Genomic DNA, 24,369 nt, shown 5'->3' on the forward strand with positions numbered 1-24,369 from the left:
CTTTGGCAGCCTCACCTCTGTTGGTCAAACAGAATCAGCAGCTCCTGACAGAGTGCATGTAAACTTCCCAGCCCCTGGTGGGGGGTTTCCAGCTGAAGATGTGGAGCTGAGGAGCTTGACTCCTACTGATGTTAGCTGAGGTGGAATAATCCCAGTTCAAAACAAAACTGAGCAATGATGAAGAGAGATACCTCACATGTGCCTGACCCCTGCTACTGCCCCAGGAAAATGAAGGAGCATCACCTTGCATTCATTCCATCCTGCAGAAGCCCACCTCTGCAGCAACAAGTTTAAGAAAAGACTTCACACACCATGTCCATTCAAAGGCTCCAGGTTCTGAAGAGAAAACAGAGGGATCTTGACATCCCCATGAGGCTCCACAGGAAGTCAATACACATACATGCCATGCAGAAATTAAAAGGCAAGAGCAAAAATGCCAGGAAGGACTGAGGTGGTACCTCTCACTCACTCCCAAACACAGCTGTGTCAAACTGCATCCCTCAGATGTGAAGAGTTTATCTGAAACATCTCTACTCCTTTTTCTTCTTCCCAAATAGAAATAAAGAAGTTAGTACTCTCCCACTAATCTTGTTTTCAGCAGTATTGTGTTTTTTTTTGCTGTTCAGAGTTAATACCTGGCATCTAATTTGCTAGCTAGCGGAGCCAATATGGGCTATGGAGGTCTGTAAACAGTTTATATGTTAGTACACAGCCAGCTTGGTTCACCAACATGCAGCATATTGAGCGCTCTGCATTGCTACCTTTCTGCTATTAGGAAATTAAGCCATGATGTCTTCCCACCATGCTGTCAAAATAACAGGATGTGTCCAGCTGGGACAAAGCTGATTTCTCAAGAGATACAGAGCTGATGGTAGCTGACAGGGTCGCATCTCTATGCCAAAGCTCCCACATACAATTGGCTTACAAACTTTGACATGAGCTTACCGAAATGCAGGCCTATTATCTCAATTGGAATTGAGACAGAGCTCTGCCACAGGCTGGCATGAGCTGGCTTGCCTAGATCCTAGGACTTCCCCAGGAAAGTGTTATTGCACCACAGTTTTCAGTGTGGAAATGGGTAGGAAAAGATGAAAGCCTGGGGCTAAGGCATCGTCAGCATTTCATGAGCTCTGGGCTGGATGTGACATAGGCAGCCCAGGAGGAGCCAGAAGCCCAGCATGGCTCAGCACATGGCACCCTCCTCCACTTGCTGTGCTCCAGAGGTATATTCCAGCTCCATCCCTGACATAAGCATTTGGTACAAGGCAGAGCACCAGGGCCAAGTGCTCTGAAGGACTTTGTTGTCCTGGGCAGCCAGGGACAACAGGCCCATTGTTGGGCAAACCTTGTACTGTAAGAGTCACCCCACATATGCCTAGACAGTCACAAGGCCAGACCAGGCCAGCTGCAGCATTGTTGCTTGTCTACAGTTGGAAATGACAGATCCCCACTGAGTAACTGCAGAGCATGCCATACCAGAAGACAATCTGGCGCTCAAGAGGCAGCTCAACACTGCATGCTCCAGGTGCTCTACAATGGGGATGGAGACTAGAAGCCGTTAAAAAAAAGAAACTTCCCAGAACGATCTAAATTTACAGTCTGTCCCCTCTCCCTGCACTGCTTAACTCAGTGTGCCCGTGACTCTCACAGCCCTGCAGAGCTCTGGTATCAGCAATGCCCTATGCCCTAATTCTGCAGCACAGAAAAGGCAGGCAGAGAAGTACCCACAACAGGCTTGAGCACCAGCAAAGGACAGGGCAGCACAACTGCTTTCTGTGCTCCTAGGATCCTGTGAGTACAACTGGTTTTGAAAAAAAAGTGTCTGGAAATGATGCCAAATGATTTTATACAGGACCTGCAGTCCTTACGTTGCAGGGATGTTCAGTCTGGCTAAGCTCCCTCTTCTATATGCACTGACAGAACACGCTCTCATCAGCCCAGAACGAAGCTCTGAGTCTCCCACGCTCACCTGCATGCAGGGATATGCCCAGTCTGTCCAATCAGAGCCAAAAAGAATGGATGAGTTCAGATTAGATGTAGTTCCATAGTCAGATATTTCACAAGATGTTGTGATGAACTGCAAAATGCATGCACTTAGAACTACAAGGCAGCCCCAGGCCACCATGGCCTTGGTAAGGATGTGCCATGCTACCATCTATGACTGTCCCCAAACAATGCCTCACTACTTCTGAAAACAGATGCCTTGTTTTATCTGAAGACAAATGAGAAGAAGTAACTGTTTAAATAGGAAGAAAAAAAAAAAAAAACTTGAACAGAAACAAAAACAGAAACCTCCACCACCTCCACCTGACTTTCTGCATGGCACCTAGAAACCCGCCACCTTGAGGCCCAAGCAGGGGGGCAGCCCCTGCCTCCTGCCAGTTCCCTGTGGGCTGCCTGGCTGGTTGCTGACCTGTCCGTCAGCTCTGTTACAGTTCCACAGATCCTAGGAATTGTAAGCATCCCCTCCTTCTGCAGCACTCCATCTGACCCTGAGCACAGCAGTCAGGTGAACAAAATCCAGTATCAGCCACTGCAGTAACACAATAAAAAACTGCCCCCAGCAGCAAAACATTCTGTCTCCAAATCAGATTACAGGCTTCCAGCATCTCACAGGAGGACATGAATGTGGTGCCACCATAGTAGCTATTAGCAATGAAGAGTCGCTTGCTTTTGTGTGGATTGCACAGAAGCTGGAACACTTCCACTCCAGCAATGCACAAGGCGCAAAAAGAAAAAAATGAGTAAAAATAAAATAATAACGAAAAATCTATAAATCACCGTGCAAGAAATTTGTTCTCTCAAGGGTACAATGTATTTATACAATGTAACATGACAAACATACACCACTTACAAAGGGGTTGTGTCAGGGCATGGCTTTATGTGCTTCATTTCTCAGACAACACTGGTTTTTTGTTTGTTTGTTTGTTTTGTTTTTTTAACAAGTATGACTCTACTGCTGTGCTCTGCAGTTTCCCAGACAAAATAAACTTCATAACAACTAAGAACTAGTGTCTGTTCTTTTAGGAAGGGATCCTCTCTAAAATTATATGCTAGAGCTAGATGCTCTCCCATGTGCACACATGCACATGCAACAAATCTAAGGCAAGGTCCCATCCACCTCTGCTGCTGTCATTTGCCAGGAATGGAAATTTACAAAAATATTCTGGAACACATGAATAACCCATCTGCAAGAGAGAGAAGGAAGTAAAAGCAACATAGTAGAGTTTCTGCTGAGATTTCCAGAGCTGGTGTGTTCTCCTTCTCAAAAGAAGTTAATGAAAGGATATTCTGAGATTGTCTAAAGGGTAATGTGGGTTAGTTGTTGATATATTCTTCTTTAATTACTTTATAAAAGACTTTAAAAACCCTCCCTTTGTTAGGAAGAATGTTGGGACCAGGTCCCAGAGAACCTTATGCTGATCTCCATTTCTAATAAGATATTTTTATTATAAATATTATCTCAAAATCTGTGCAATTAAAACAAAATTGGAATAGTTAATTCAGATTCTGTTCCTGGCCCCAGGCCTTAAGCACAGCTATTAAGACTCAGGCATATTGCTGCTATATTTTCTTGCGCTTTAAAATGAAATTTACTTCTCCCTGGTGCTGTGGTAGGTCAGGATCCCCAAACAGAGCCCCAGCTACTTCTGCATGCAGCCTGGATGTGACTTTTTATTTACAATTGTCCTTAACTTCTTTTGAATGGTGCTTCCTTGCAGAGGAAATCTCTTATGCAGTTCCTACCTACTATTCCCTCCATTAGATGGCTTTATATAACCAAAACTTAGGGAAACTCAGATGCAGAAAAAAAACAATTGAACAGACAAGATACAAAGTGCTGCCAGATGCACATTCCTGTGCACTCCCTCATAATCCCTCTCAGGCAAAGGGAATGTAACTGTTGTTGCCAGCAACTCTGCAGTAAAGCATATGAAGACAGACATGACATTTAGCTGTTATTTTTTTGCTGCTGTCGAATGGTATATTTCTTCATAAATGAGCAAACAAACAAAAAGCAAGAAAAGAACACCATTCCCAGCACTTGCTAAGACCAAGCCAGGCTGCAGCAGCCCCAGCCAGTGCCCCAAGTCAGAGCCATGGCTCTGCCATGACTCCATGGCCTGCCTGCCACCAAGCCACTGCAGCCAGCCAGACAACCAGAGGCCACTTAGGAGGGGAGACACCGCATGGAACTGTGCCAGTCTGGGTGGGAGTTGGCTGGGAGCAGCGCTGGTGTGAGGGGCCTGTGGTGGCCACATGCCAGGGGACAAGGGCAGTAAGGGGAGGGCTCCATGGTGAGGTAGACAACACCTGCTGCCCCTTGCAGCTGGGATAAGTGTGTCCTGCCAGGCTCAGCAGGCACTTCCTGCAAGGACAGCCCTGGTGGCATGTACCTTTGCAGCATTCCCAGTGTTTTTTTAAGGAGACCTTTCTCTAAGAAGGGGAAGTATGGGACTTTCTACCCCAGTGGAGAAAGATGTCACTAGAGGAAAGCCCTCCTTCCCCACCAGTCTCAGTAACACCAGAGGGTGCTCATGGCAGGATGTGCTGAGCATGACCACAAGCACCTGGCTGCCTTTCCACCTCCCGTGGGGCAGTCTGGACACACCAGCACAGGCAGAGAAGCTGAATGGCACCAGAGGATGTTATATTCACCTAAAAGCTTCTTTCCCAATACACATATTAGAAAAAGTGCAAATGTGATGTGCAAGTAACACAGCAGCATCAGCTGCCTCTGAAAATGTCCCTTTACACATAAAGCAGAACAGGATCTGGCTGCTGGGCAAGAGCCACACATTCCCCCCCAGCCCCACCACACAGACTTGGCCTCTGCAGCTCTATCAAAGACTGGGCTGGTGCACAGAGACCTCAGCAGTGCAAAGTGTGCTCTGTGTCTGCTGTCCCCCTCTGTTTCTCCTGTGTAGATTGGCCTTTCTGATTTGGAAGAGGACACCTGGATCTCTCCCACATGCCACATACCCAGGGCTATAAAGTGAGCCATCATCTTAATAGGCTGGGCAACCTTTGACAACATGGATGCCTCTTATCTCTGACATATCACTAATGCTGACGTGAAAGGGTCTGTTCATGTTTACTTTCTAATTAGCAGCATACCTTGAAGCATTTGAGAAACCACAGTTTCTTGTCCTCAGAGCTACTGCTTCCATCTGTTTACACACCAAAGGGAGCTCAGACCTCTTTTTAATGAAACTGCACAGTACAAGCATTTCATCTCAGAAGAATGCCTGGGTCACCACACTTGTAAAAGCTCATTTAGTCCTGGGATGACCCATTTATGAGAATAAAATTTAACCCAGCACACTGCAGACAGGGGGAAGGGCAGCAGATACCAAGGATGACAAAGGCAGACCTAAAAGAAAGCATCAGGAGGCTGCTGCAGCCAAGCAGGTCCGCAACAGTGAGAGCCATCAATTGGAGGTGATCAACTGCAGCCAGAACAGACACACACAGAAAAGTGGAGCAGGCAGAAATATGGACAGGAAATTACAAGATGATATTCAGCTTGGAAAAATGCAAGTACAAGAAACCAGTCCATAAAAGAGCTAGTGGGAGGGAAATCCCTGGAAAAAGTCATTGATGAATTGCAATTTGCCCCACCCTGTAACTGAGAACATCCTCAGAAGAACATCATGAGCATCACTGAACCACCTCCTCCCCACCCGCCCCTCCCCTTTTGCTCAGTCATTCCCCTTCTCTACTAATGTTGATTTAGAGGAAATTAATTATCTCCTCATTTTAAAAATGCCATATTTCCTTCTAGACACCCCATTCCCTTCTGGACTTTTCTGTACTTCAAGCCTCCAATCAGATGTCTATGAGGATGCATTTTTGCTTCACCTCAATCTAATTTATGCAGCAAAAAGGATAAAGGAACTTGTTAGAAAAAATGGCTGACAACTGCCATTGCATATAAAGCTCACTGCAGAATCGTGAACTGAATATACACATTTGGAAGAAGGCTGGCCTCTTACCCCTGGGACTATCCTTCAGCAAGGATGCATTTCCACAATGTCCAGACACTACAATGCATTGCTTACTCAAGATTTATCACCAAGCCTCACTGTCTCGCAAAGCAGGCAAAGCAAATCTATCAACTTGTTTGTTCTACATCCAGCAAGTTATTCCTGTTTAATGAATTCACAATTTCAATATACATCTTCCTCTTTTGTCCACAGGATATAAGTGCATTTTACTGTAGCACTGGTATTTACTGGTTATTATATGGTAGCACCAGAAGTCATTGGGACTGGGAACCCTTTGTGCTTGGTGCTATGCATGTAAAGAAAGGAACCTCTGAGATTACTTTTAGATGGAAAATAAGGTGACAGTTACTCTTACAACAACTAAGGAAATGTGGCTGTAATATTAGATAAAATTAGAAAAAAAAGCATTAACAGTAACAGGAAATGTTCTATAAATGCAGTAGTATTAAGAGGAAGACCAAGTAAAGGAACCACTTGCTGTGCAGCAGAGAACGAAAGCTACCCATGGATGATCGTGTTCAGTATCTTGAACAAAAAAGTCATCTGCTAATGAAAAAATCATCTGTGATCAAGTGGTTGCCACAGTTAATACTAGCAACAAAGAGTTAAAATCTTTGCCTGCAACAGGGAAGGAAGACACAGAACACTGATACTGAATAATTCATCCTAAGACTTTTAAAAAACTGGCTCATAAGTATGAGAGCCTTTGCTAATCATCTCTGAGAATTTGTGGAAGATCAGGGAGGGAAAGTTTTGGCAACATAGGAAAGGCAAAACAGAGGGTCTCACTTGAAGAAAGAAGGAGACTTCTCACTTGGAAAAGAAGGAGATGGAATCGTACGTAGGATAAAAATGAATTTAAATTGCAGGTTCAGCCTGTAGAGAATATTGAAGTTTGGACATCCTCAAAAAAAAAAGACCAGACAACTGTTTTTCAGAAATAACGAAGGTATCATTGAGACTTTAATGAAGCAGAGGAGTGAGCCTGTGACTACAGTATGAGATACGCATATGTTCCCTGAGTAGCCGTTTTCAAAGATCACACTACACTGACATTGCCTGAGGTGACTTGGAATATATGCAGTTGTTTTTAAAATGGAAATATTATTTCAAGTATGAGATTACATACTGAAAACAAAATCTAATATAGGAAAACGCTACTTAGAAAAGGCCAACACTTGGAGCTGAAAGTTAAAGAACTAGGGTGGGGACTACGTAATCTTTTTTGACTGCATGCATAACACAGACTTTAATAACATTATCACAAATTATTTTCTTACACAGGACTCTGATGCTTAAGTGCTGTGATTATTGAGAAACTGCTTAACAGTACCTAATTTCTGTCCTCTGGGGAATAATTTATGAGGAATGAAATGTATTCAACTGTAAAATCAACCATTTAGACTGACAGCAATTGGGAATAAGGCCCCAGAGACCACCAGCATGTGGGGTTTACCTCTCCTTAATCCTGATATTTAAGAAAAAATACAAGACTTTTAACTACCATCAAACCAGTAATATCTCCCTGCAGAGACACAAACCAGGACATTTACAAAGGGATGTGAAATGCCTAGGTTCAGTTTTATTTATCAATAACTTCTGAGATCAGTCATTTTTCATTTGCATTCAATCAATTCTGCATCCACAAGCCAAATATGAGAGGATTTCTTCAATCCAGTCTGAATCATGAAGCAGAAAAGCTTCTGGAGTGATCCAGTAGATCTTCCCCACCCCACTTAAATAATGGCCTTTAAAAATGCCAGTAAAAATGAACGTACTTGAGTGACAGAGATACAAGGCCCTTGTTTAAAGAGACCTGGTAAAAACTCAGATTGAGGTTGGTATGATCCCAGATCCAAGCCTGTGCTGTATTATTCAAGGGGTTTTGCAGATCAATGGCCTTGGATTTGTACAAAGTGGTCTCTGCCAAAGCCCTTAGGCTGCACAGCACATACATGCTTCTGAGGGTTTCTGTACGAGGCTGAAATACAGAGCTGCCTGTTTCCTTGTCCAGCCAAGCACCCCAGCAAGGCACCCACCCTCCAGCCTTACTCTCACATCACCTTAACCTTTTCTCAGCACTACCTTTGCTCTCATGTAACCTGGACAAAATTACCTTAACGAGTAATAATTCCCAGACTATCAGCCCTTTTCACATGAACTGCTAGTAACTTTTGCATGTGAACCAGTCATATTTGCAGTTGAGGTAACTTGAAGCTGGGGATTGCAAAAAAATTAATCTAGACAAAGCAAGAAAGATTATTGCAATTATATCTCACTGCTTCAGATGGGATTCTTAAAGCCTGTAATCATATATTTCAGTGAAAAATACTCTATTTTGAACTTAGAATCCATCTGATATACAGGGCCAAAAGTTTCCTGATAGCAAGCTACTACCCTGTGTAGAGCAGAAAAAGAAAAGAGTATTGTAGCACAGTTTTTGATACAGCTAATCTAGGAGCAATGGAAACACCCTCATGGAAACACAAAAAAGAAAGCTCCTAGGACGTCACATCTGCCAGCAGCTTGCCCATGCCAGTGTGCATCTGCACCACTTCACTCCTGAAGCTCTGCATGAAGGTGCACTGTTGTGGTCTCACCTTGAATATTCTGTACAGTTCTGGGCTCCACAATATAGAAGTGATGCTAAGATACTTGGGAATGTCCAGAGGAGGGAAACAAAGCTGGTAAAAGGGTTGGAAGGAATGTCCTATGATAACAGGCTGAGGACACTTGATTTGTCTAGTCTGGAGAAAAGGGGGCTAAGTACATGACCTCTACAACTCCCTAAGAAGGAGAGATGGAGATGACCGTGCCATTCTCTTCTCTCTGATAGGATATGTGGGAATGGCACATAGCAGTGCCAGGGGAGGTTGAGACTCGATCGATATTAGGAAAAATGTCTTTACTGTGAGGGTAGTCAGGTACAGGATTCCTGGGGAAATAGTTGATGCTCTATGCCTGTCAGTGTTCAAGAGGCATTTGGATAATGCCCTCAATAACATTCTTTAACTTTTGATTAGCCCTGAAGTGGTCAGGCAGTTGGACTTGATAATCTTTGTATGTCCCTTCAGAACTGAACTATTCTGTTCTATGAAGTCCACAGGCCAACCCCTTTGTGACATCTGTGGTGCTGCACCCAGCCACCTGAATACTTGGGTTCAGGGAGACACAGGCAGGAATAGAAAGCACTTAGGTTCAACAAAAAGTGCTACAGTTCATACCTGAGAGACACCTTCTGCCCTGTAAAAAATAGTAATTTTTTTAAAATGCATTTTCATGTACTGCTGCAACAGCCATGTCTATGAAGAAAGGAACTGGAAGCCTTAGCAAAGCCTTGCATGTACAGGCAGGTCCCACAACCTCCTGAACAACAAACACCAGCCTTGGCCTCATGCCTAGGAAAGAAGCATGACAACACAGAACAGATGCTGAATTCAGACTACAGATTGGTAGAGTTTATCTGAATGAATGTAGGTGCCTACAGCTGTGCTCCTGTAATCACTGGGGAGAAATGGAGGACCAAGCTCCTTCCAGACAGGCTGTTTGAAAAAGCACAACCCCAGAAGCACCTCTTTATTAGCTGGCTACTAAGAAGTCTGAGTAACTTCATTTTGTCTCTTTCAAGTAAAGATGAAGTTGTTCTTCACTGTCTACATGTTACTAAGAAGTTTCCCAACTGAGAAGCTTCTCCTCCGGGACCACTCACCTGTCTAATTACAATGGACCATCACAGCAGAAACAATTCTCAAAGCTTACGAGAAACCTGCCATCCCTCTGGATTCCCCATGCTCACTCTACTTGCGTCCCCTGGGCTCCTGCCTGCTGACTGCACTCAGCCAGCCTTCCCCAGCAGGCAGGAGGATGTTCATGGCACAGCCTGGCAGCTAACGTGCTCCTCAAGGAACTGAGAAATGCAAGCTTGAACCCACTCTGAATAAGAGAAGCCACATCTCCCACTTCCTGCACACAAGCTGCTCACATGCTGCAAGAGCCGATTGTTCAAGTCTCTTCTCCCTGCAACTTTCAACAAGCCATGAGGGGTAACTGCACCTGCTGCTTCCCTAAAGTGCCTGTACACCAATGCATGGAGCATGGGAAATAAACAGGATGAGCTCGAGATCTGTGTTCGGTCACAGGGCCACGATCTCATTGCGATCACTGAGATGTGGTGCGACAGCTCGCATGACTGGAATGCTGTCATGGAGGGCTATGTCCAATTTAGGAAAGACAGGCTGGGGAAGCAAGGGGGTGGGGTTGCCCTTTATGTGAGGGAACAATTAGAGTGTACCCAGCTCCACCTGGGGGAGGGTGAAGGACAAGTGGAGAGCTTGTGGGTGAGAATTAAGGGGTGGGCTGGTATGGGGGACACGGTGGTGGGGGTGTACTACAGGTCACCAGATCAGGAGGAGGAGGCTGAGGCCTTCTACAAGCAGCTGCTCGTAGCCTCACGATCACGAGTGCTGGTCCTCATGGGGGACTTCAATTACCCAGACATCTGCTGGGTAAGCAACTCGGCCAGGCACAGGCAGTCCAAACGGTTCCTACAATGCATTGAGGACAATTTTCTGACGCAAGTGGTGGAGGAGCCGATGAGGCGGGGGGTGCTCCTGGACCTTGTTCTTACCAACAGGAATGGCCTTGTTAGGGCTGTGAAGTCTGGGGGCACCTTGGGATGCAGCGACCATGAGATGGTGGAGTTCCAGATGGAACTAGGCAGAGGAAGTAAGGCTAAAAGCAGGATTGCTACCCTGGACTTTCGAAGAGCCAACTTCGACCTCTTCCAGGACCTACTGATGAGTATCTCATGGGCTAGGTTGCTTGAAGGCAAGGGTGCTTGTGAGAGCTGGGCAACATTTAAACAGCACTTCTTCCATGCTCAGGATCGGTGCATCCTGAAGAGTAGGAAATTGGGGAAGGGGGGCAGGAAACCTGCATGGATGAGCAAGGAGCTCATTGATAGGATCAAAAGGAAGAGGAAGGTCTATGAAATGTGGAAAAAGGGCCTGTCCTCTTGAGAGGAGTATAGACATGTTGTCAGGGCCTGCAAGGATGCAACGAGGAAGGCTAAAGCCCACCTAGAGATGAGGCTTGCAAGAGAGATAAAGGATAATAAGAAGGGTTTTTTCAAGTATGTAAACAGCAAGAGGAAGACTAGGGATATGGTGGGTCCCTTGCTGAACAAGGGGGGGGTACTGGTCACGGAAGATGTCAAGAAGGCAGAGGTACTGAATGCTTTCTTTGCTTCAGTCTTTGCTTCAAGGACACCCCCCAGGGACTCCTCGCCCGTGGCAATAGGACAAAGGGTCTGGGAGATGGAGGGCTCCCCCCTGGTGGACGTGAGAGTGGTTCAGGAGCATCTGAGTGGGCTCAACGCACACAAATCCATGGGTCCCGATGGGATGCATCCGCCTGTGCTAAGGGAGCTGGCAGATGTGATCGCCAAACTGCTCTCTATCATCTTTGAAAGGTCCTGGAGAATGGGTGAGGTGCCTGAAGACTGGAGGATAGCCAATGTCACTCTGGTCTTCAAGAAGGGCGGGAAGGAGGATCCGGGAAACTACAGGCCACTCGGTCTCACCTCTGTCCCTGGAAAGGTGTTGGAACAGCTTCTTCTGGATGCCATCTGCAAGCAATTGGAAGAGAAGAAGATTATGAGGAGTAGTCAGCATGGATTCACTAAGGTGAAATCATCCTCGACCAACCTCATTGCCTTCCACGATGACATCACCAGCTGGGTAGATGGAGGGAGTTAAGTGGATGTCATCTACCTTGACTTTAGCAAGGCTTTCGATACTGTCTCCCATGACATCCTACTAGCAAAGCTGAGAAAGTGTGGGATAGATGAGTGGACAGTGAGGTGGGTTGAGAACTGGCTGACTGGCCGAGCTCAGAGGGTGATGATCGGTGGAGCAGAGTCTGGCTGGAGGCCTGTGACTAGCGGTGTTCCCCAGGGGTTGATGCTGGGTCCGGTCTTGTTCAACATCTTCATCGATGACCTTGATGAGGGAATAGTGTCTGCCCTCAGCAAGTACGCCGATGACACAAAGCTGGGAGGAGTGGCTGACACGCTAGAAAGCTGTGCTGCCATTCAGTGAGACCTGGACCAGCTGGAGAGATGGGCAGGAAGAAGCCAAATGCGGTTTAATAAGAGCAAGTGTAGAGGCCTGCACCTGGGAAGGAACAACCGCATGTATCAGTACAGGCTGGGGGATGACCTGCTGGAGAGGAGCTCTGAGAAGGACCTGGGGGTCCTGGTGGACGACAGGTTGACCATGAGCCAGCAGTGTGCCCTGGTGGCCAAGAGGGCTAATGGAATCCTGGCATGCATTAAAAGGAGCGTGGCCAGCAGGTCAAGGGAGGTGATCCTCCCCCTCTACTCTGCCCTGGTCAGGCCTCACCTGGAGTACTGTGTCCAGTTGTGGGCTCCCTGGTACAATAAAAGACAGGGACCTCCTGGAAAGAGTGCAGCGGAGGGCCACAAAGATGATATGGGGCCTGAAGCATCTTCCCTATGAAGAAAGGCTGAGAGACCTGGGTCTGTTCAGCCTGGAGAAGAGAAGACTGAGAGGGGATCTTATCAATGTGTACAAATATCTGAGGGGTGGGAGACAGAAGGATGTAGCTAACCTCTTCTCAGTGGTTTGTGGGGATAGGACAAGGGGCAACGGCCGCAAGATAGAACACAGGAAGTTCTGCACCAACATGTGAAAGAACTTCTTCACGGTGAGAGTGACGGAGCACTGGAACAGGCTGCCTAGAGAGGTTGTGGAGTTGTGGTTCTCTGGAGATATTCAAGGCCCGTCTGGACACCTACCTGGGCAGCCTGCTCTGAGGAACCTGCTTTGGCAGGGGGGTTGGACCTGATGATCTTTCGAGGTCCCTTCCAACCCCTACAGTTCTGTGATTCTGTGATTCTATGAGGCCCCCTCCGCAATGGACATCAAATGCATATGGCCCCCTTGCAGAGCCTCACATCTGACACCAGAGCTGGTAGGAGGAGCTCTAGCCCACACCAACCCCAGGACTTGTCCTTTCCCACTGGTGAATTTTGAGCAGCTTTGTGCTAAGCATAAATCAACACTCAAACCTCTTTGGAGAAGCCAGAACATCTTGCATCATCTGCACACAAAGGCTGTATGCCTCCCTTAGATGATTGAGTTTAACCTGCTTGAGCACCACACCTATATGCTAGTGATCAGGTGGACATGTGGCTCTGGTATCATCTGTAACACTTTGCAATTTGTGTGCTCAAACTGATTCACCCCCAACCACTCCAGTCACAGAGAGACAAGGAAGGAATCTCAGCAACCCTGGAAACCCAGCATCTGCAACCACACAGTAAAGTACCAGGGAGCAGTGATCTATCCTGACAGCTGTGTCCTACTCTGCTCCCATACCCACTCTTGACATTCACTTTGAATGGGCTCTCATGCTCAGTGGTCCTGTGAGCTCACCCAGCTAAAAAGCAACCCTGGGAAAACAGTGAGCCACCTTCTGCTGAGACCTGGACCGGCTCATAGAGGGAGGTAGCACAGACCTGCTACCAAATGCAGGCTGGGATTAAAGAGGCAGAAGGGGAGGCCAGTCTAGGCCAGCTCTCCACCCTTGCTATGCCACCCAGGCTAAAGCACCTGAAGTCAACTATATACTGACTGTCTGAGCCTAAACATCCCTCACATTGCACTAAATATTGCAGGGCCTGTTGCTGAACCAGAATACTGAGAGCTTATGGACAACCCAAGATCAGCAGGATTTGTGTCTGTGTACGACTGTATACATGCCACCTTCCTACAGCCCTCATAAGTTTGTCTCTACCCACCTTCACTGGTGCAGTGGTGCTCCTGCCACAGAACCTCTATGTGGTCCACCCCAAATTTCTGTAATTGACTAGATTAAGAGAGAATAGTTGGTCTGATTACCAATGGAATTTCCCTCGGGAATCCTGCACAGCTGCAGGATCTCACCATGCAAAGAAAAACAAAGCCTGCATTATTTGAGGGAAAACTGGGAGGTTATCCTGGTTTTGGCCTCACTCTAGTAGTTTTGCACACATAAGTATATTGAATCTGTGTCTAATTAATCACAGCCTACTACACCATAGCAGCACACTCAATATTGTTGTTCATCAGAATAATACTGCTTAAAAATACAGAGAACTGCAACTTTGCTCTAACTTGTGGTTCTTATCCCTTAGAACATGCTCCTAAGAGGGAGTCTCTAGAGCTGAAAGATGTTTTCAGCATGCTCTGAACAAAAATAACGAATGTGACATTTCGTGGTCTCCACTGAAAGAGAAAAGTCTTTAGACAGGAAACAGGGCTGAGATCAAAATTAGTTTTACAGGAACAGCTTTCAGATCTGGCTTGCTCTTTCCTGGAGTGATATATTTATTTCTTTCAACTGAAGAAGCTGCCTTCCTACTTCTGGAGCTGATGTCAAGCAGAGAAAAAAAAAAAAAAAAAAAAAAGAACCAACACCAAAGAATAAGGAAGGCTTACAAATTTAGAAATTAATTTATCACCTTGAGAATAAAATGTATAAATTGCCAAGGAAGACAACATTGTAAATAAAGGAAAAAGCTTACAACAGAGGAAAAATGTGTCCTGTGTTGTAATGATCAACTAATTCCTTGGAAATAGTCTGATAAGACAATTGAGGCAGTCATAAGTTACATGACAAAAAGAAACTATTACTGCTCCTTGCAGAGCAGGATATCATAGCTTGGGTGTACAGGCTCTATTAGAGTCTAAGCTGTAATATTATTTGTTAAAATAAAAGGAAGTATTTATAAGGGTTTTAGATGCATTGCTTTCTCAAGCCATAACAAGCTGCTGTTCAGGCTGGACACCATCTGAAAAAAGGGTAGGTGACAATGATAAACCATGACCATGACCATTTGCTACGTGCCCTGCATGGCAGGTAGAACTGTTCATGACAGCTGTCTGTTGCATCGAAGCCAAACAGTCCTGACAGTGCTCATGTTGCATTTCTCCACTGGGATACAGATGTCAGACATCCAGTCAGACAGCACCAATAGCTGCTGATAGCTGCACTGTTAAATAAGCAACACGGGAACACACAAGCCCTCCACCACACAGAGCAAGGCAAAGGTTACTGGCCAGCATCACTTTAATTTTCAAAAAAGAGTTCTAATGACTCTGACTTTGGTTCTGCTATACACGATGTGTGTCTCAGAGAGACTGAAAGGTCTTGAATGCTGGGGACACAAGAGCAAGGTACCACAGATTACCACTCATTCAAAAACTCTTGGCTTTGGTCCCCATGCTCATTTTTTGAAACTGGCTCTTATCTCAGCACCTCTGTAGTAGATATCTTCAACACAGGCTAAATCAACGCAGACCAGATTGGCTTTTTTTTTTTTTTTGAGAAAGAGATGTTCGTTTATGGAACCCTTACAGATTGGCAAGGCTCCAGTAGTGGTGAGTATAACATGCCCTGCAGTTTGCAATACTGGTCTCACTGCTTGCAGGTGTGGCCACGTGACTGCAGTTTTTCCTCCCGTTATCAAGAGAACAGACTGGACCTCTGATGAAAGATCCCACTGCAAAAGCTGTGAGGTAATGCAGAAAGGCTTGTGCATACACATAGCCCCCTCCCCCAAGCACAGGCTTTTGGAGAAAACTTGCTCCAAACTCTGCTAAGATTTAGGCAGTGCCTGCTGTGTGCATGCATGGCAGCTGCAAATCCTTGCAGGGCCAGTCTCTCCATTGCAGCCACTCTTCTAGAGTGATTTCCTCCTGCTGATGTGGGAATGAAATGCAGAGTTATATAGAGTATGAATTGGGGTGAGGCTACCCAGGCACAGTGTTATAACTTAGGACAATGACGTGCTATCATAGAAATAAAATTATACATTTGTCTATGCACAATGAAACTGAAGAAACTGTTTGGACTGCAAATCTCCTCAGTTAAACTTTTCTACCAGTATCTCTAAAGAGTAGCATGGGATGTGACCAGCCCTGTGATCAACAAGCCACTGAAGACAATGGGTGATAACTTTCCTATTCAGATAACACACAAGAGAGACAATAGTTTGGATTATCAGGGGTCTAAAAGGACCAGGGGACAGATGTAGTGCTGCTGCTGGAACATTTGCACTGACACAGGACTTGCAATTTGTTTACTCTCAAACACCCAAAAGCAGCAAACAAAAACCCTGTCAGTCCAGGGCAGGCAGCAAAGCAGACACAGCACATCTAGCTCTGTGTTGGTGTGTGGGAATGGGGCAGGTTTGGCAGATTAAAATTCCCATGCAAAAATATTGCCTCCCATGAGATAGATGCCCTGACCTCAGACACACATCCTTTATTATACACTGGCCCCTAAATGGTGGAAAATAAGGCTGTCTGTTGATATCACCTGCATCTCCTACCTGACCTTGCTCTCCAGTTGGCTCACCTAGGCAACAAAGAAGGCATAAAGACAGCATTGAAAACACTGCTGGCAGAGGCTATGAGTTAGGATTCCCAATGGAATGTAGCGGGAAAGCTGGCATCAGAGTACCCAGTATAGCTTTTTTTTTTTTGCCTTTTTTTTTTTTTTCCAGTGAACAACAGCTTTGGGGAATGATGAAGGTGCTACAGCCCTTTCCTGAAGTTTTCCCATCACTGGAGGACAAGATGCATGGAAGGTAAAGCATGAAGTTTTAAGAGGAGGAAAAAAAAAAAAAAGCAGATTGCATGAGAATAGGTGAGGAGGAAACCTTCCATCCCAGCACAGCAAGGGAAGAGCCTGGGCACAGCAATTCAAATCAGCTTCCCCAAAGCACTTCCCTTCCATGAGGAAGGGAAAAGAGACTTTTATACCCTCTCCCCTCTAATCACAAGCAAACACTGGATCTTCCATCGCTTCAAGCAAAGCAACTAGAACTTCTGATCCTAAAGTCCCAAAAGAGCAATTTCCAGAGATCCATAACTTGCCCAGCAAAAAGCCACTCCATTTAATACAGCCAGCTTCATTACCTATGTTCCAAAAATCACCATTTTTTCAGATGCAAGAGTATGGTTGAGGAATTGCTGCTTTGCGCAAGACGAAGTGCATGGCCTTCAGCTGGCCCTCCCTGATCACCTGTGGATGTCAGCACCAGCACCTCCTCCAGTACTGCGGGAAAACTGAAAGACAGCAAAAGGCCTATTCATATTTCAGAAACAAGAAAGGCCTATTCATATTCAGAAACAAGAAAGACACATTGGCTTCAGAGACTCCAAGACTCATGCAGAGTCCACTGAGGTCAACCACAATAAAAGAAAATGGGGAAGAAGAACAAACCTTCCAGAGAATAGTTCTGTACAGTTGAGGCTATGGCAGAATCCACCTGCTGCCTGAGCCAGCCCAGCTCTCCACATAACCTGTCTGCCAGCAAATCGACAACCAACAGGACAGAACTGCCAAGATGGGGGCAGCTTCCCATATGACACCCATTGGAATGATCTAACAAGGATCTTTCTGGAGAACAAGTCTTACGAGGAGCGGCTGAGGGAGCTGGGCTTGTTCAGCCTGGAGAAAAGGAGGCTCAGGGGTGACCTTATCGCTCTCTACAGGTACCTCAAGGGAGGCTGTAGCAAGGTGGGGGTTGGTCTGTTCTCCCACGTGCCTGGTGACAGGACGAGGGGGAATGGGCTTAAGTTGCGCCAGGGGAGTTATAGGTTGGATCTTAGGAAGAACTTCTTTACCGAAAGGGTTGTTAGACATTGGAATGGGCTGCCCAGGGAAGTGGTTGAGTCACCATCCCTGGAGGTCTTTAAAAGATGTTTAGATGTAGAGCTTAGGGATATGGTTTAGTGGGGACTGTTAGTGTTAGGTCAGAGGTTGGACTTGATGATCTTGAGGTCTCTTCCAACCTAGAAATTCTGTGATTCTGTGAAGGTGATCTGAGTATCTGAAATGATCTACACGTGGCTGTAAACTAACACTGTCTCAACCCAGAAGATCTGTGTGGAGCAGCTTTTGGCCTGGAGAAGGGAGCCTGGGCAACACTGGGTCATGGCCACATAGAAGGTGGCAGTTCCCGTGTTCATACTGGTCATACTGGAGTGGTACTCACTTGGACACTCAGAAGGAGCAGCGCACAGGTGCAAGCCTATGAGGCTTTGATATGAAGAACTTTGCTGGGCATCACTGAATGATCAAGTGATCAAGTTCTCCAGCCTACTAGAGGAAAAAGTACTGCAAAAAATGTAGCTTTCAGTGAGTACATACTTCACATAAATTTCCCTGAGTCACAGTGAGTGTAGCAGCTGAGCCCTCAGCTTCTTTCTCCTTTCACAGACTGCTTGCAGTCTTTAGCTGTGCATTTCCTGTTTATAGAGCTCCAATATGGTCAGAAGATCTCCTTTCATGCTCCAGCAGAGATTCCCACATCTGAGACATGTCAGGTCCCACCTCAAAGCTGAGAAGATGCCAGAACAGGTGGTCATAAATGAGAGAGATGTTGGAAGATGCCATATTGTCTCCTACCTCCTCCAGTGACAAGGAGTGCAGCATACTGCTTCATACACACTGGACAGCAGAGAAGACCAGCTACAGCAATCACAGGATGCTGGGAATGGTGATTTTCACCAGCTACCCCTTCTAGCACATCCAGGAAGACATACATCAGAAGAACCCAGTTTGCTGAGGTAGAGAACATAATAATGTCTCTGGCCAGCACTGAGGGAGGGCTTTGTACCTCACCAATGATCTCTTCTCAGACTTGGTAAATCCTGCTGGTTAGGGACAGAGGAGGAAGCAAGAGTGTGGGAATCCAGCAAAACCTGGGGCAATGCAGCTGAGATGGGAGCTGACACAGACTCAGTTTCACTTCAAAAAGATATTCCAAAAAGGACCCATAGATCATTTAAATATGATTTCATTTTGGAAATACCTGAAGTTCCATTCTTCATACTGTAACACTCTGCAGTTCAACTCCCATCTTCATTTGGTGCCAGTTATCATTGTGATAATCATCAGTTCACAGCACAATGAGATAAGTCATAGGCTCTCCTTTGAATCTTGCTATTGAGAGTGATTACTTGGCCTTGGGTAATGAATTAGCCCTATTATACAGCAGCTGGCACAGGAGAAGCAAATCTGCTGCTCAGGCAGCTCATTACAAGGGCAGTGCTGGGACTACTCAGCCATGTGCTACACACACAGCCCTCAGCAGGGTTTTTAAACAGAATTCTGCAGAAAGGACACAGATTTCTCTGGGACTGCAGAATACACTACATTCACCAATCCAGTTTCTAGCTATTGTTTTCCAAGTTAAGCATTTGCCTGCCCCTTGGAAATAACAATTCTTCTGTGCAACTTCTGCATGGCACTTTGCCATACCGTGATCAAATTCAAACTGTTTTAATCCTTCATTCTTTGTCACCCCCTGCAATCTCTGTTATTCTGCATCTCTATTCTTTCTCCTAAACTCTTCCATGCTAATTGGTCCTTCACCCCCACTACCAGAACCTTGACAGCTTGTGATGCTTCCTGTTCTACAGCCAAGTCTCACCTGTGCAGCAACTGAAGGAAGTTTCCTTTGCAACTACTTCTGTCATACACCAGATTATTGTTGTAGATCTGGCTTTGTGGCTTTGTGGTATTTGGCTTAAGGAGGAGGAGCACGTGAGCACTCAGCAACTGCAGAATTTTGTTTTGGAAATGTGAATGAAGCACTAAATAAGTGAATTAGTAAGGATCAGGAAGACAAAGCAGATCCAACCAGTCAATTTGAAAGAACATTTTGAAAGTACCTATAGATTATCAGAATAAAAAAAGCAGAATGAAAGAATATGCTTGATAGTAATGTTATAGCAATGATGGCATAAGCCTATCTGTTAGGTACTCTTGGGAGTGCTGGCATCTTCTGTTAGACCACCTATCAGAAGTATGCTTGTGAAAATTCATTCCTTCTGTGAAACTTTCAGAAGAAAAGAAGCAGTCAAGGATCAAGAAAACTACTGTGTAAAATCAAAAATTGATAAGCCAGAGAATAAGGAGCAGAAAAAAAGAAGAGTTAGTCTTCTTAACTCAAAAGTCCAGCAGTGCAACCACAAAGGTCTGATGATGCAGCTAATTTCTCAACTAATTCAAGAAAAGGAGAGTGAGAAGTATGTTGTAAATATTTGCAAATGATACATGAGGCTAATCCAGTCAAAAGCCTGAAGAACTTTGATAAGTACAAAAAAAAAGTAACATCATAACAAGTGAGAAATGCTAAGTATTATATATGGGAGTAATAACTGGAGTCCTACACATATCATTCATGTCCCAAACAGTGTCCACCAGCTCAAAGATCCTTGCTTCTCCCTCTTCCACAGAAGCTTGACCTTTGGCAGCACCGTGTGTTCTCATGTGAGAGTAGAAGCCTCATTTTAACTTCATTCTTGCTTTCCATTCAATTACTGTTTTTTTCTTAACAGTTCCAGCACTGCTTGACCATGTCTCTGATTGAATCAGTGTAAGAAGGCTAACATGAGGCAGTGAGCAATGCTGAAATGCCAGAAAGCACAAGGTAGGCTTAGTAAGAGATGAAATTTGACTTTGAGATAACAGACGTGTCTCTGAAATGTAAGGAAAATTTACAAGAGTTTTAAATAAAGGATAAGGACAGATATGGGAAAAAATAAAAGCAGCTTGGGACTCTTAATTATGTTGTGATGTGCCTCCCTGCTTGCTCTCAAGCTTTTATCCCTTTTATCCTTGCCTGGACTCACTGAGTGTAAGAGGACACTTCCATGGCTAAGATGCAGTGCTAATGGGATAACTTAACAATTGCATGTTAGGCATACAGCCCAGAGGCAGCTTCCACATTTTTATATGTATTGTGCCTTGCAGCATCACCCATTTTCTAGCAGCACTCTACTAGCAATGCTGTCTAGCTCTGCATTTGATGCAGGAGAGGCAAATGTGGTTGCAGCTGGGCCAGGAAGTCCCCCTGCAGCTTTCAGATCAGCTGCATGTTTTCCTTACCTGGGAGCAAGCACTCTGTGGGACTGCCGTGGAAAGCTCACTCACCACTCACGTCTTCCTTCCAGATAAGACTATCACAGGTCTTCACAAACTTTTAAGTTTTAATTACCGTCCATTGAGCTTTCTTTTTCCCCATGGAAAAAGATAAGACAGAGCAAAAGAGAAAGGCATAGAACTGATCAATAGGTGTACACAAAGCGATACAAGACAAAACAACTAATGTTGAATGTATTTTGTTTCCACCAGACACCCTGGAAACTGCAGTAGCAAAGGTGCAAACGGCTATTTAAAGTTGTCATTGAGCTGGGAAAGCCCTGGGAGATATGTGCAGTAAAGAAATTCGGTGCCCAGATCAACACTGGAAGACTACAGTGCTTCTGCTGTCAGCATCACAGTGCAAGTATCTGTGGCTCAAGAAGAATCTGCAAAGAGTCTGCTTTTACCAAATAAAGGACAAAGTGCCTGACAGCTTTCCAAAAATGCCAAGGAAATATTTTTGACCTTTGGGTCTGCACCTGTCTAGGAGTTCAAAGATCAGAGACCAAAGGTCTCTGAAAGCCACCTGTCAGTCAGCCTAAATTCATTGCAAAGGGTCCCATACCAGCAACACAGACTGTTCCCAAGCGTTAAGAAAGGTGTATGTTAAAAGGCGCTGGTCTGTTCCACTGCTACAAAATACAGAGTGATAGTTCTTGAGTAACCCATGGCATCCTCCTTTAAGAATTTACCAGGAAAAAGGCTAACCACAAATGCACTAGACTAATAAAAAAGCTATTTTGATAGAATGATGTGGAAAACTGGATTACTAGCAGGAGCAAGGAGTGCTTCCCCCAAATGGTTACCTCAGTGTGCACAGAGCAAGTCTTCTGGCAGCCAGCATACAGTGTCAAATCTGTAGCCCCTGGTGTACAGCCTGCCCCGCCTCCCAGCCAGAGTAAGTTTTACCAGCCAGAAGTGCACTTTTGCTGGTATGGCATGTATGTAAGGGCTCTCACTGTAGAGGAACACTCCCATGCCTAAACCCTCTGCTCTGCCTACAGCCGCATGCTGCATGGGCTTGGCCTGACTGCCTACACTGCACATACAGTGCAGATCTGCATAGCTGATGGCCCAGTTTTCCTGCCACACACCAGTCCTTTACAAGAGGTCCTCTTAATAAGTAATGCTTTACACAGTGGTATGAAATAAAAATTCCAGCTAGCCTATTTTTTAAAATTTTTTTCAATAGAGACACTTGCAGAAGCACCCCGCTCTTGAAAAACTAAATGAAGAAACTGTTGAGAGAGGGAGTTAAGAGAATCTTATCAAGTAGAGATAGAGCACTGATGGCATTAAACTAGGATGCTACTTAGTGTCTTTGCTAACTATGGTGCACTGTGAAAATTAACTTAAGTAAGAAGCTTTGGGCTCCTTACCAAGGTCAGTCTCCTAATAAGAGTGTGAGCCTGTCTTAAGAAACTGGTAGAAACTGCGGATGGACAAGAGCCAAGGAGCAACTAAGTCTGCGCAGAGACAAGAGGTCAATTAGTGGTGACGAGGAAGAGTCATCAATCTTCATTCCCGCAACTCCAACGACCACCACCAGAATACACTGCACAAGCACCCATGGGAGGAGTTTATGGAAATGACTCCTTGGAACTAATTTTAATATGACGCGGGGACAGGTTATGAATATGTATAGGCATATTGTGAAACTTCATGCATATGTAACTCTTTACGGCATATAAACAAGGCAAGTTGCCGTGTCAGGTGCATAATACTTTGGTGGGACTACACCTCGTGCTGCCCAGCACTGAATAAACATACCTACTTTACAATCTTATTGGTTGTGGAGTCCGTTTTCTACAAGTCAGAGCCAGGCAGGAGATGCTCTGCTCGGCTGTGGGATTGACTGAGGAGTGGATGCCCCTAGGTGCACCCCAAGTATTTTCCTCGGAGGAGCCTTCATTCTCAGCCGCTTGCTCCAGGAGCAAAGACCTCCTGAAGCCACAGACAAACGGCATGTTTTAAAGTACAGGAAGGGCCTGTAAGTCGTACGCGTGGCCGGGGCAGTTGGTAAATCGCACAGAGACATCTGACGTGCAGCATAGTCCCCGTAAGGGAGGAGGGTACCCTACAGGCTGACCGACAGAGCGGTCAAGGGAGATTTGGTGACTGATAGAGTCAAGGGGGATTTGCTGACCGATAGAATGGCCGCTAGCGATCTTGGGAACAGATCAAGCAAATCCAAGGTTACCACTGCATCCCAGTTTTGGGAGCCGGGACGGACCTGCTAATGACTGTATAAGAAGCAGGAGAAGGGTAAGCGGGCCTCTCAAAATTGTGACAAGGTTATCCGAGTAATATTTGCAGCTGCTGTAGGGATATTAATTGGAGTGTTAATAATTGTATGTCTTATTTGAGGATGTCTGGGTATCTCATGTTGAAAGCATTTGTGTAAATGTATGTGTTTGAGACAAAGTATTGTTGTGAAGTGAATTACTCCACGAAGAACACGGCCAGAGACAATACAAAAAAGTTTGGTTATTGTTTTAAGTGATATATTCTTGTGGTATGAACGAGAAGTGCAAGGGACCTCTCTGTGTGATTGCATGATTGTGCTGTGAGTGAGACGCAGCATCGCTGCGAAGTGAGCGTGGAGTTCCGATCCGTGGTTCCATATTCTCCACGAGGGGAGTGGCTGGAGACAAACAAAGCGCATGACAGACCGAAAAGAAGTGCTGTTTTATCCAAGTGTTGATTGCTGGTGCCCAATATACGGGCCCAGTAGTGCATCTTGTATTCCTATTTTCTTCTCAAATGTTTTGAGTGTAACAAGGAGGAAGGCGGGAGCAGCACTTCTTTGGTGGTTTGGGCTTGAGCCCTGGGAATTTGGTAAGAAGGGGGAGAGCGAATTTATTTAGGCCTCAATACCTTTTAAACCCCCATATTGACGGATACATATGAGTGATTCATTGTTTTGTGTGGGCTTACTAACAAAGTGCATGAGAAAAATTGGCATTCGGCTTGAAATTCGGTCTTGTTGAAATGTAAATTCTGTGAAAAAGGTGGTATTGCTTGTCTAGAAGACGGAAGGCTTAATGCTTCAGGTGTTTTCCTGAAGTCCTGTGGATTTATGATTCAAACATGGCTCATTAAGAATCTGAAATAGTAAAGTTTGTATGTAGAAAGAACAGTTTAATCCCAGATAATTGGGTATTTGGGAAGAAGATTAGGAAAAGATAGTAAAAACCTGCAATAAAAAGATTTGCATGGAAATTGAAACAAGGGACAATAACTAATATAAATAAATAGAAGGGGATGGGAAATCAAGGAAATAGGTAATATCCAAAACAAAGACGCTTTAAAGAAAGCCTCCTTGGGTGCATATTGGCACTTTGGAAGGATATTGTTA

General features: G+C 45.2%; 1 protein-coding gene and 1 long non-coding RNA gene across 4 annotated transcripts in view; one reads left to right on the plus strand and one right to left on the minus strand.

The window, feature by feature from the left end:
* Nucleotides 1-24,369, minus strand: part of GAS7 (growth arrest specific 7) — a 111,199-nt gene that overhangs the window by 74,415 nt on the left and 12,415 nt on the right. The gene's annotated exons all lie outside the window — the stretch shown is intronic.
* Nucleotides 6,252-23,879, plus strand: LOC118175990. Its single transcript, XR_004755236.1, has 3 exons — nt 6,252-6,261; nt 11,834-11,843; nt 23,811-23,879. It is a non-coding gene; the product is annotated as an uncharacterized LOC118175990 (long non-coding RNA).

Source organism: Oxyura jamaicensis, chromosome 18, assembly GCF_011077185.1.
Source record: "Oxyura jamaicensis isolate SHBP4307 breed ruddy duck chromosome 18, BPBGC_Ojam_1.0, whole genome shotgun sequence".
In the NCBI taxonomy this organism is placed as follows: domain Eukaryota; kingdom Metazoa; phylum Chordata; class Aves; order Anseriformes; family Anatidae; genus Oxyura; species Oxyura jamaicensis.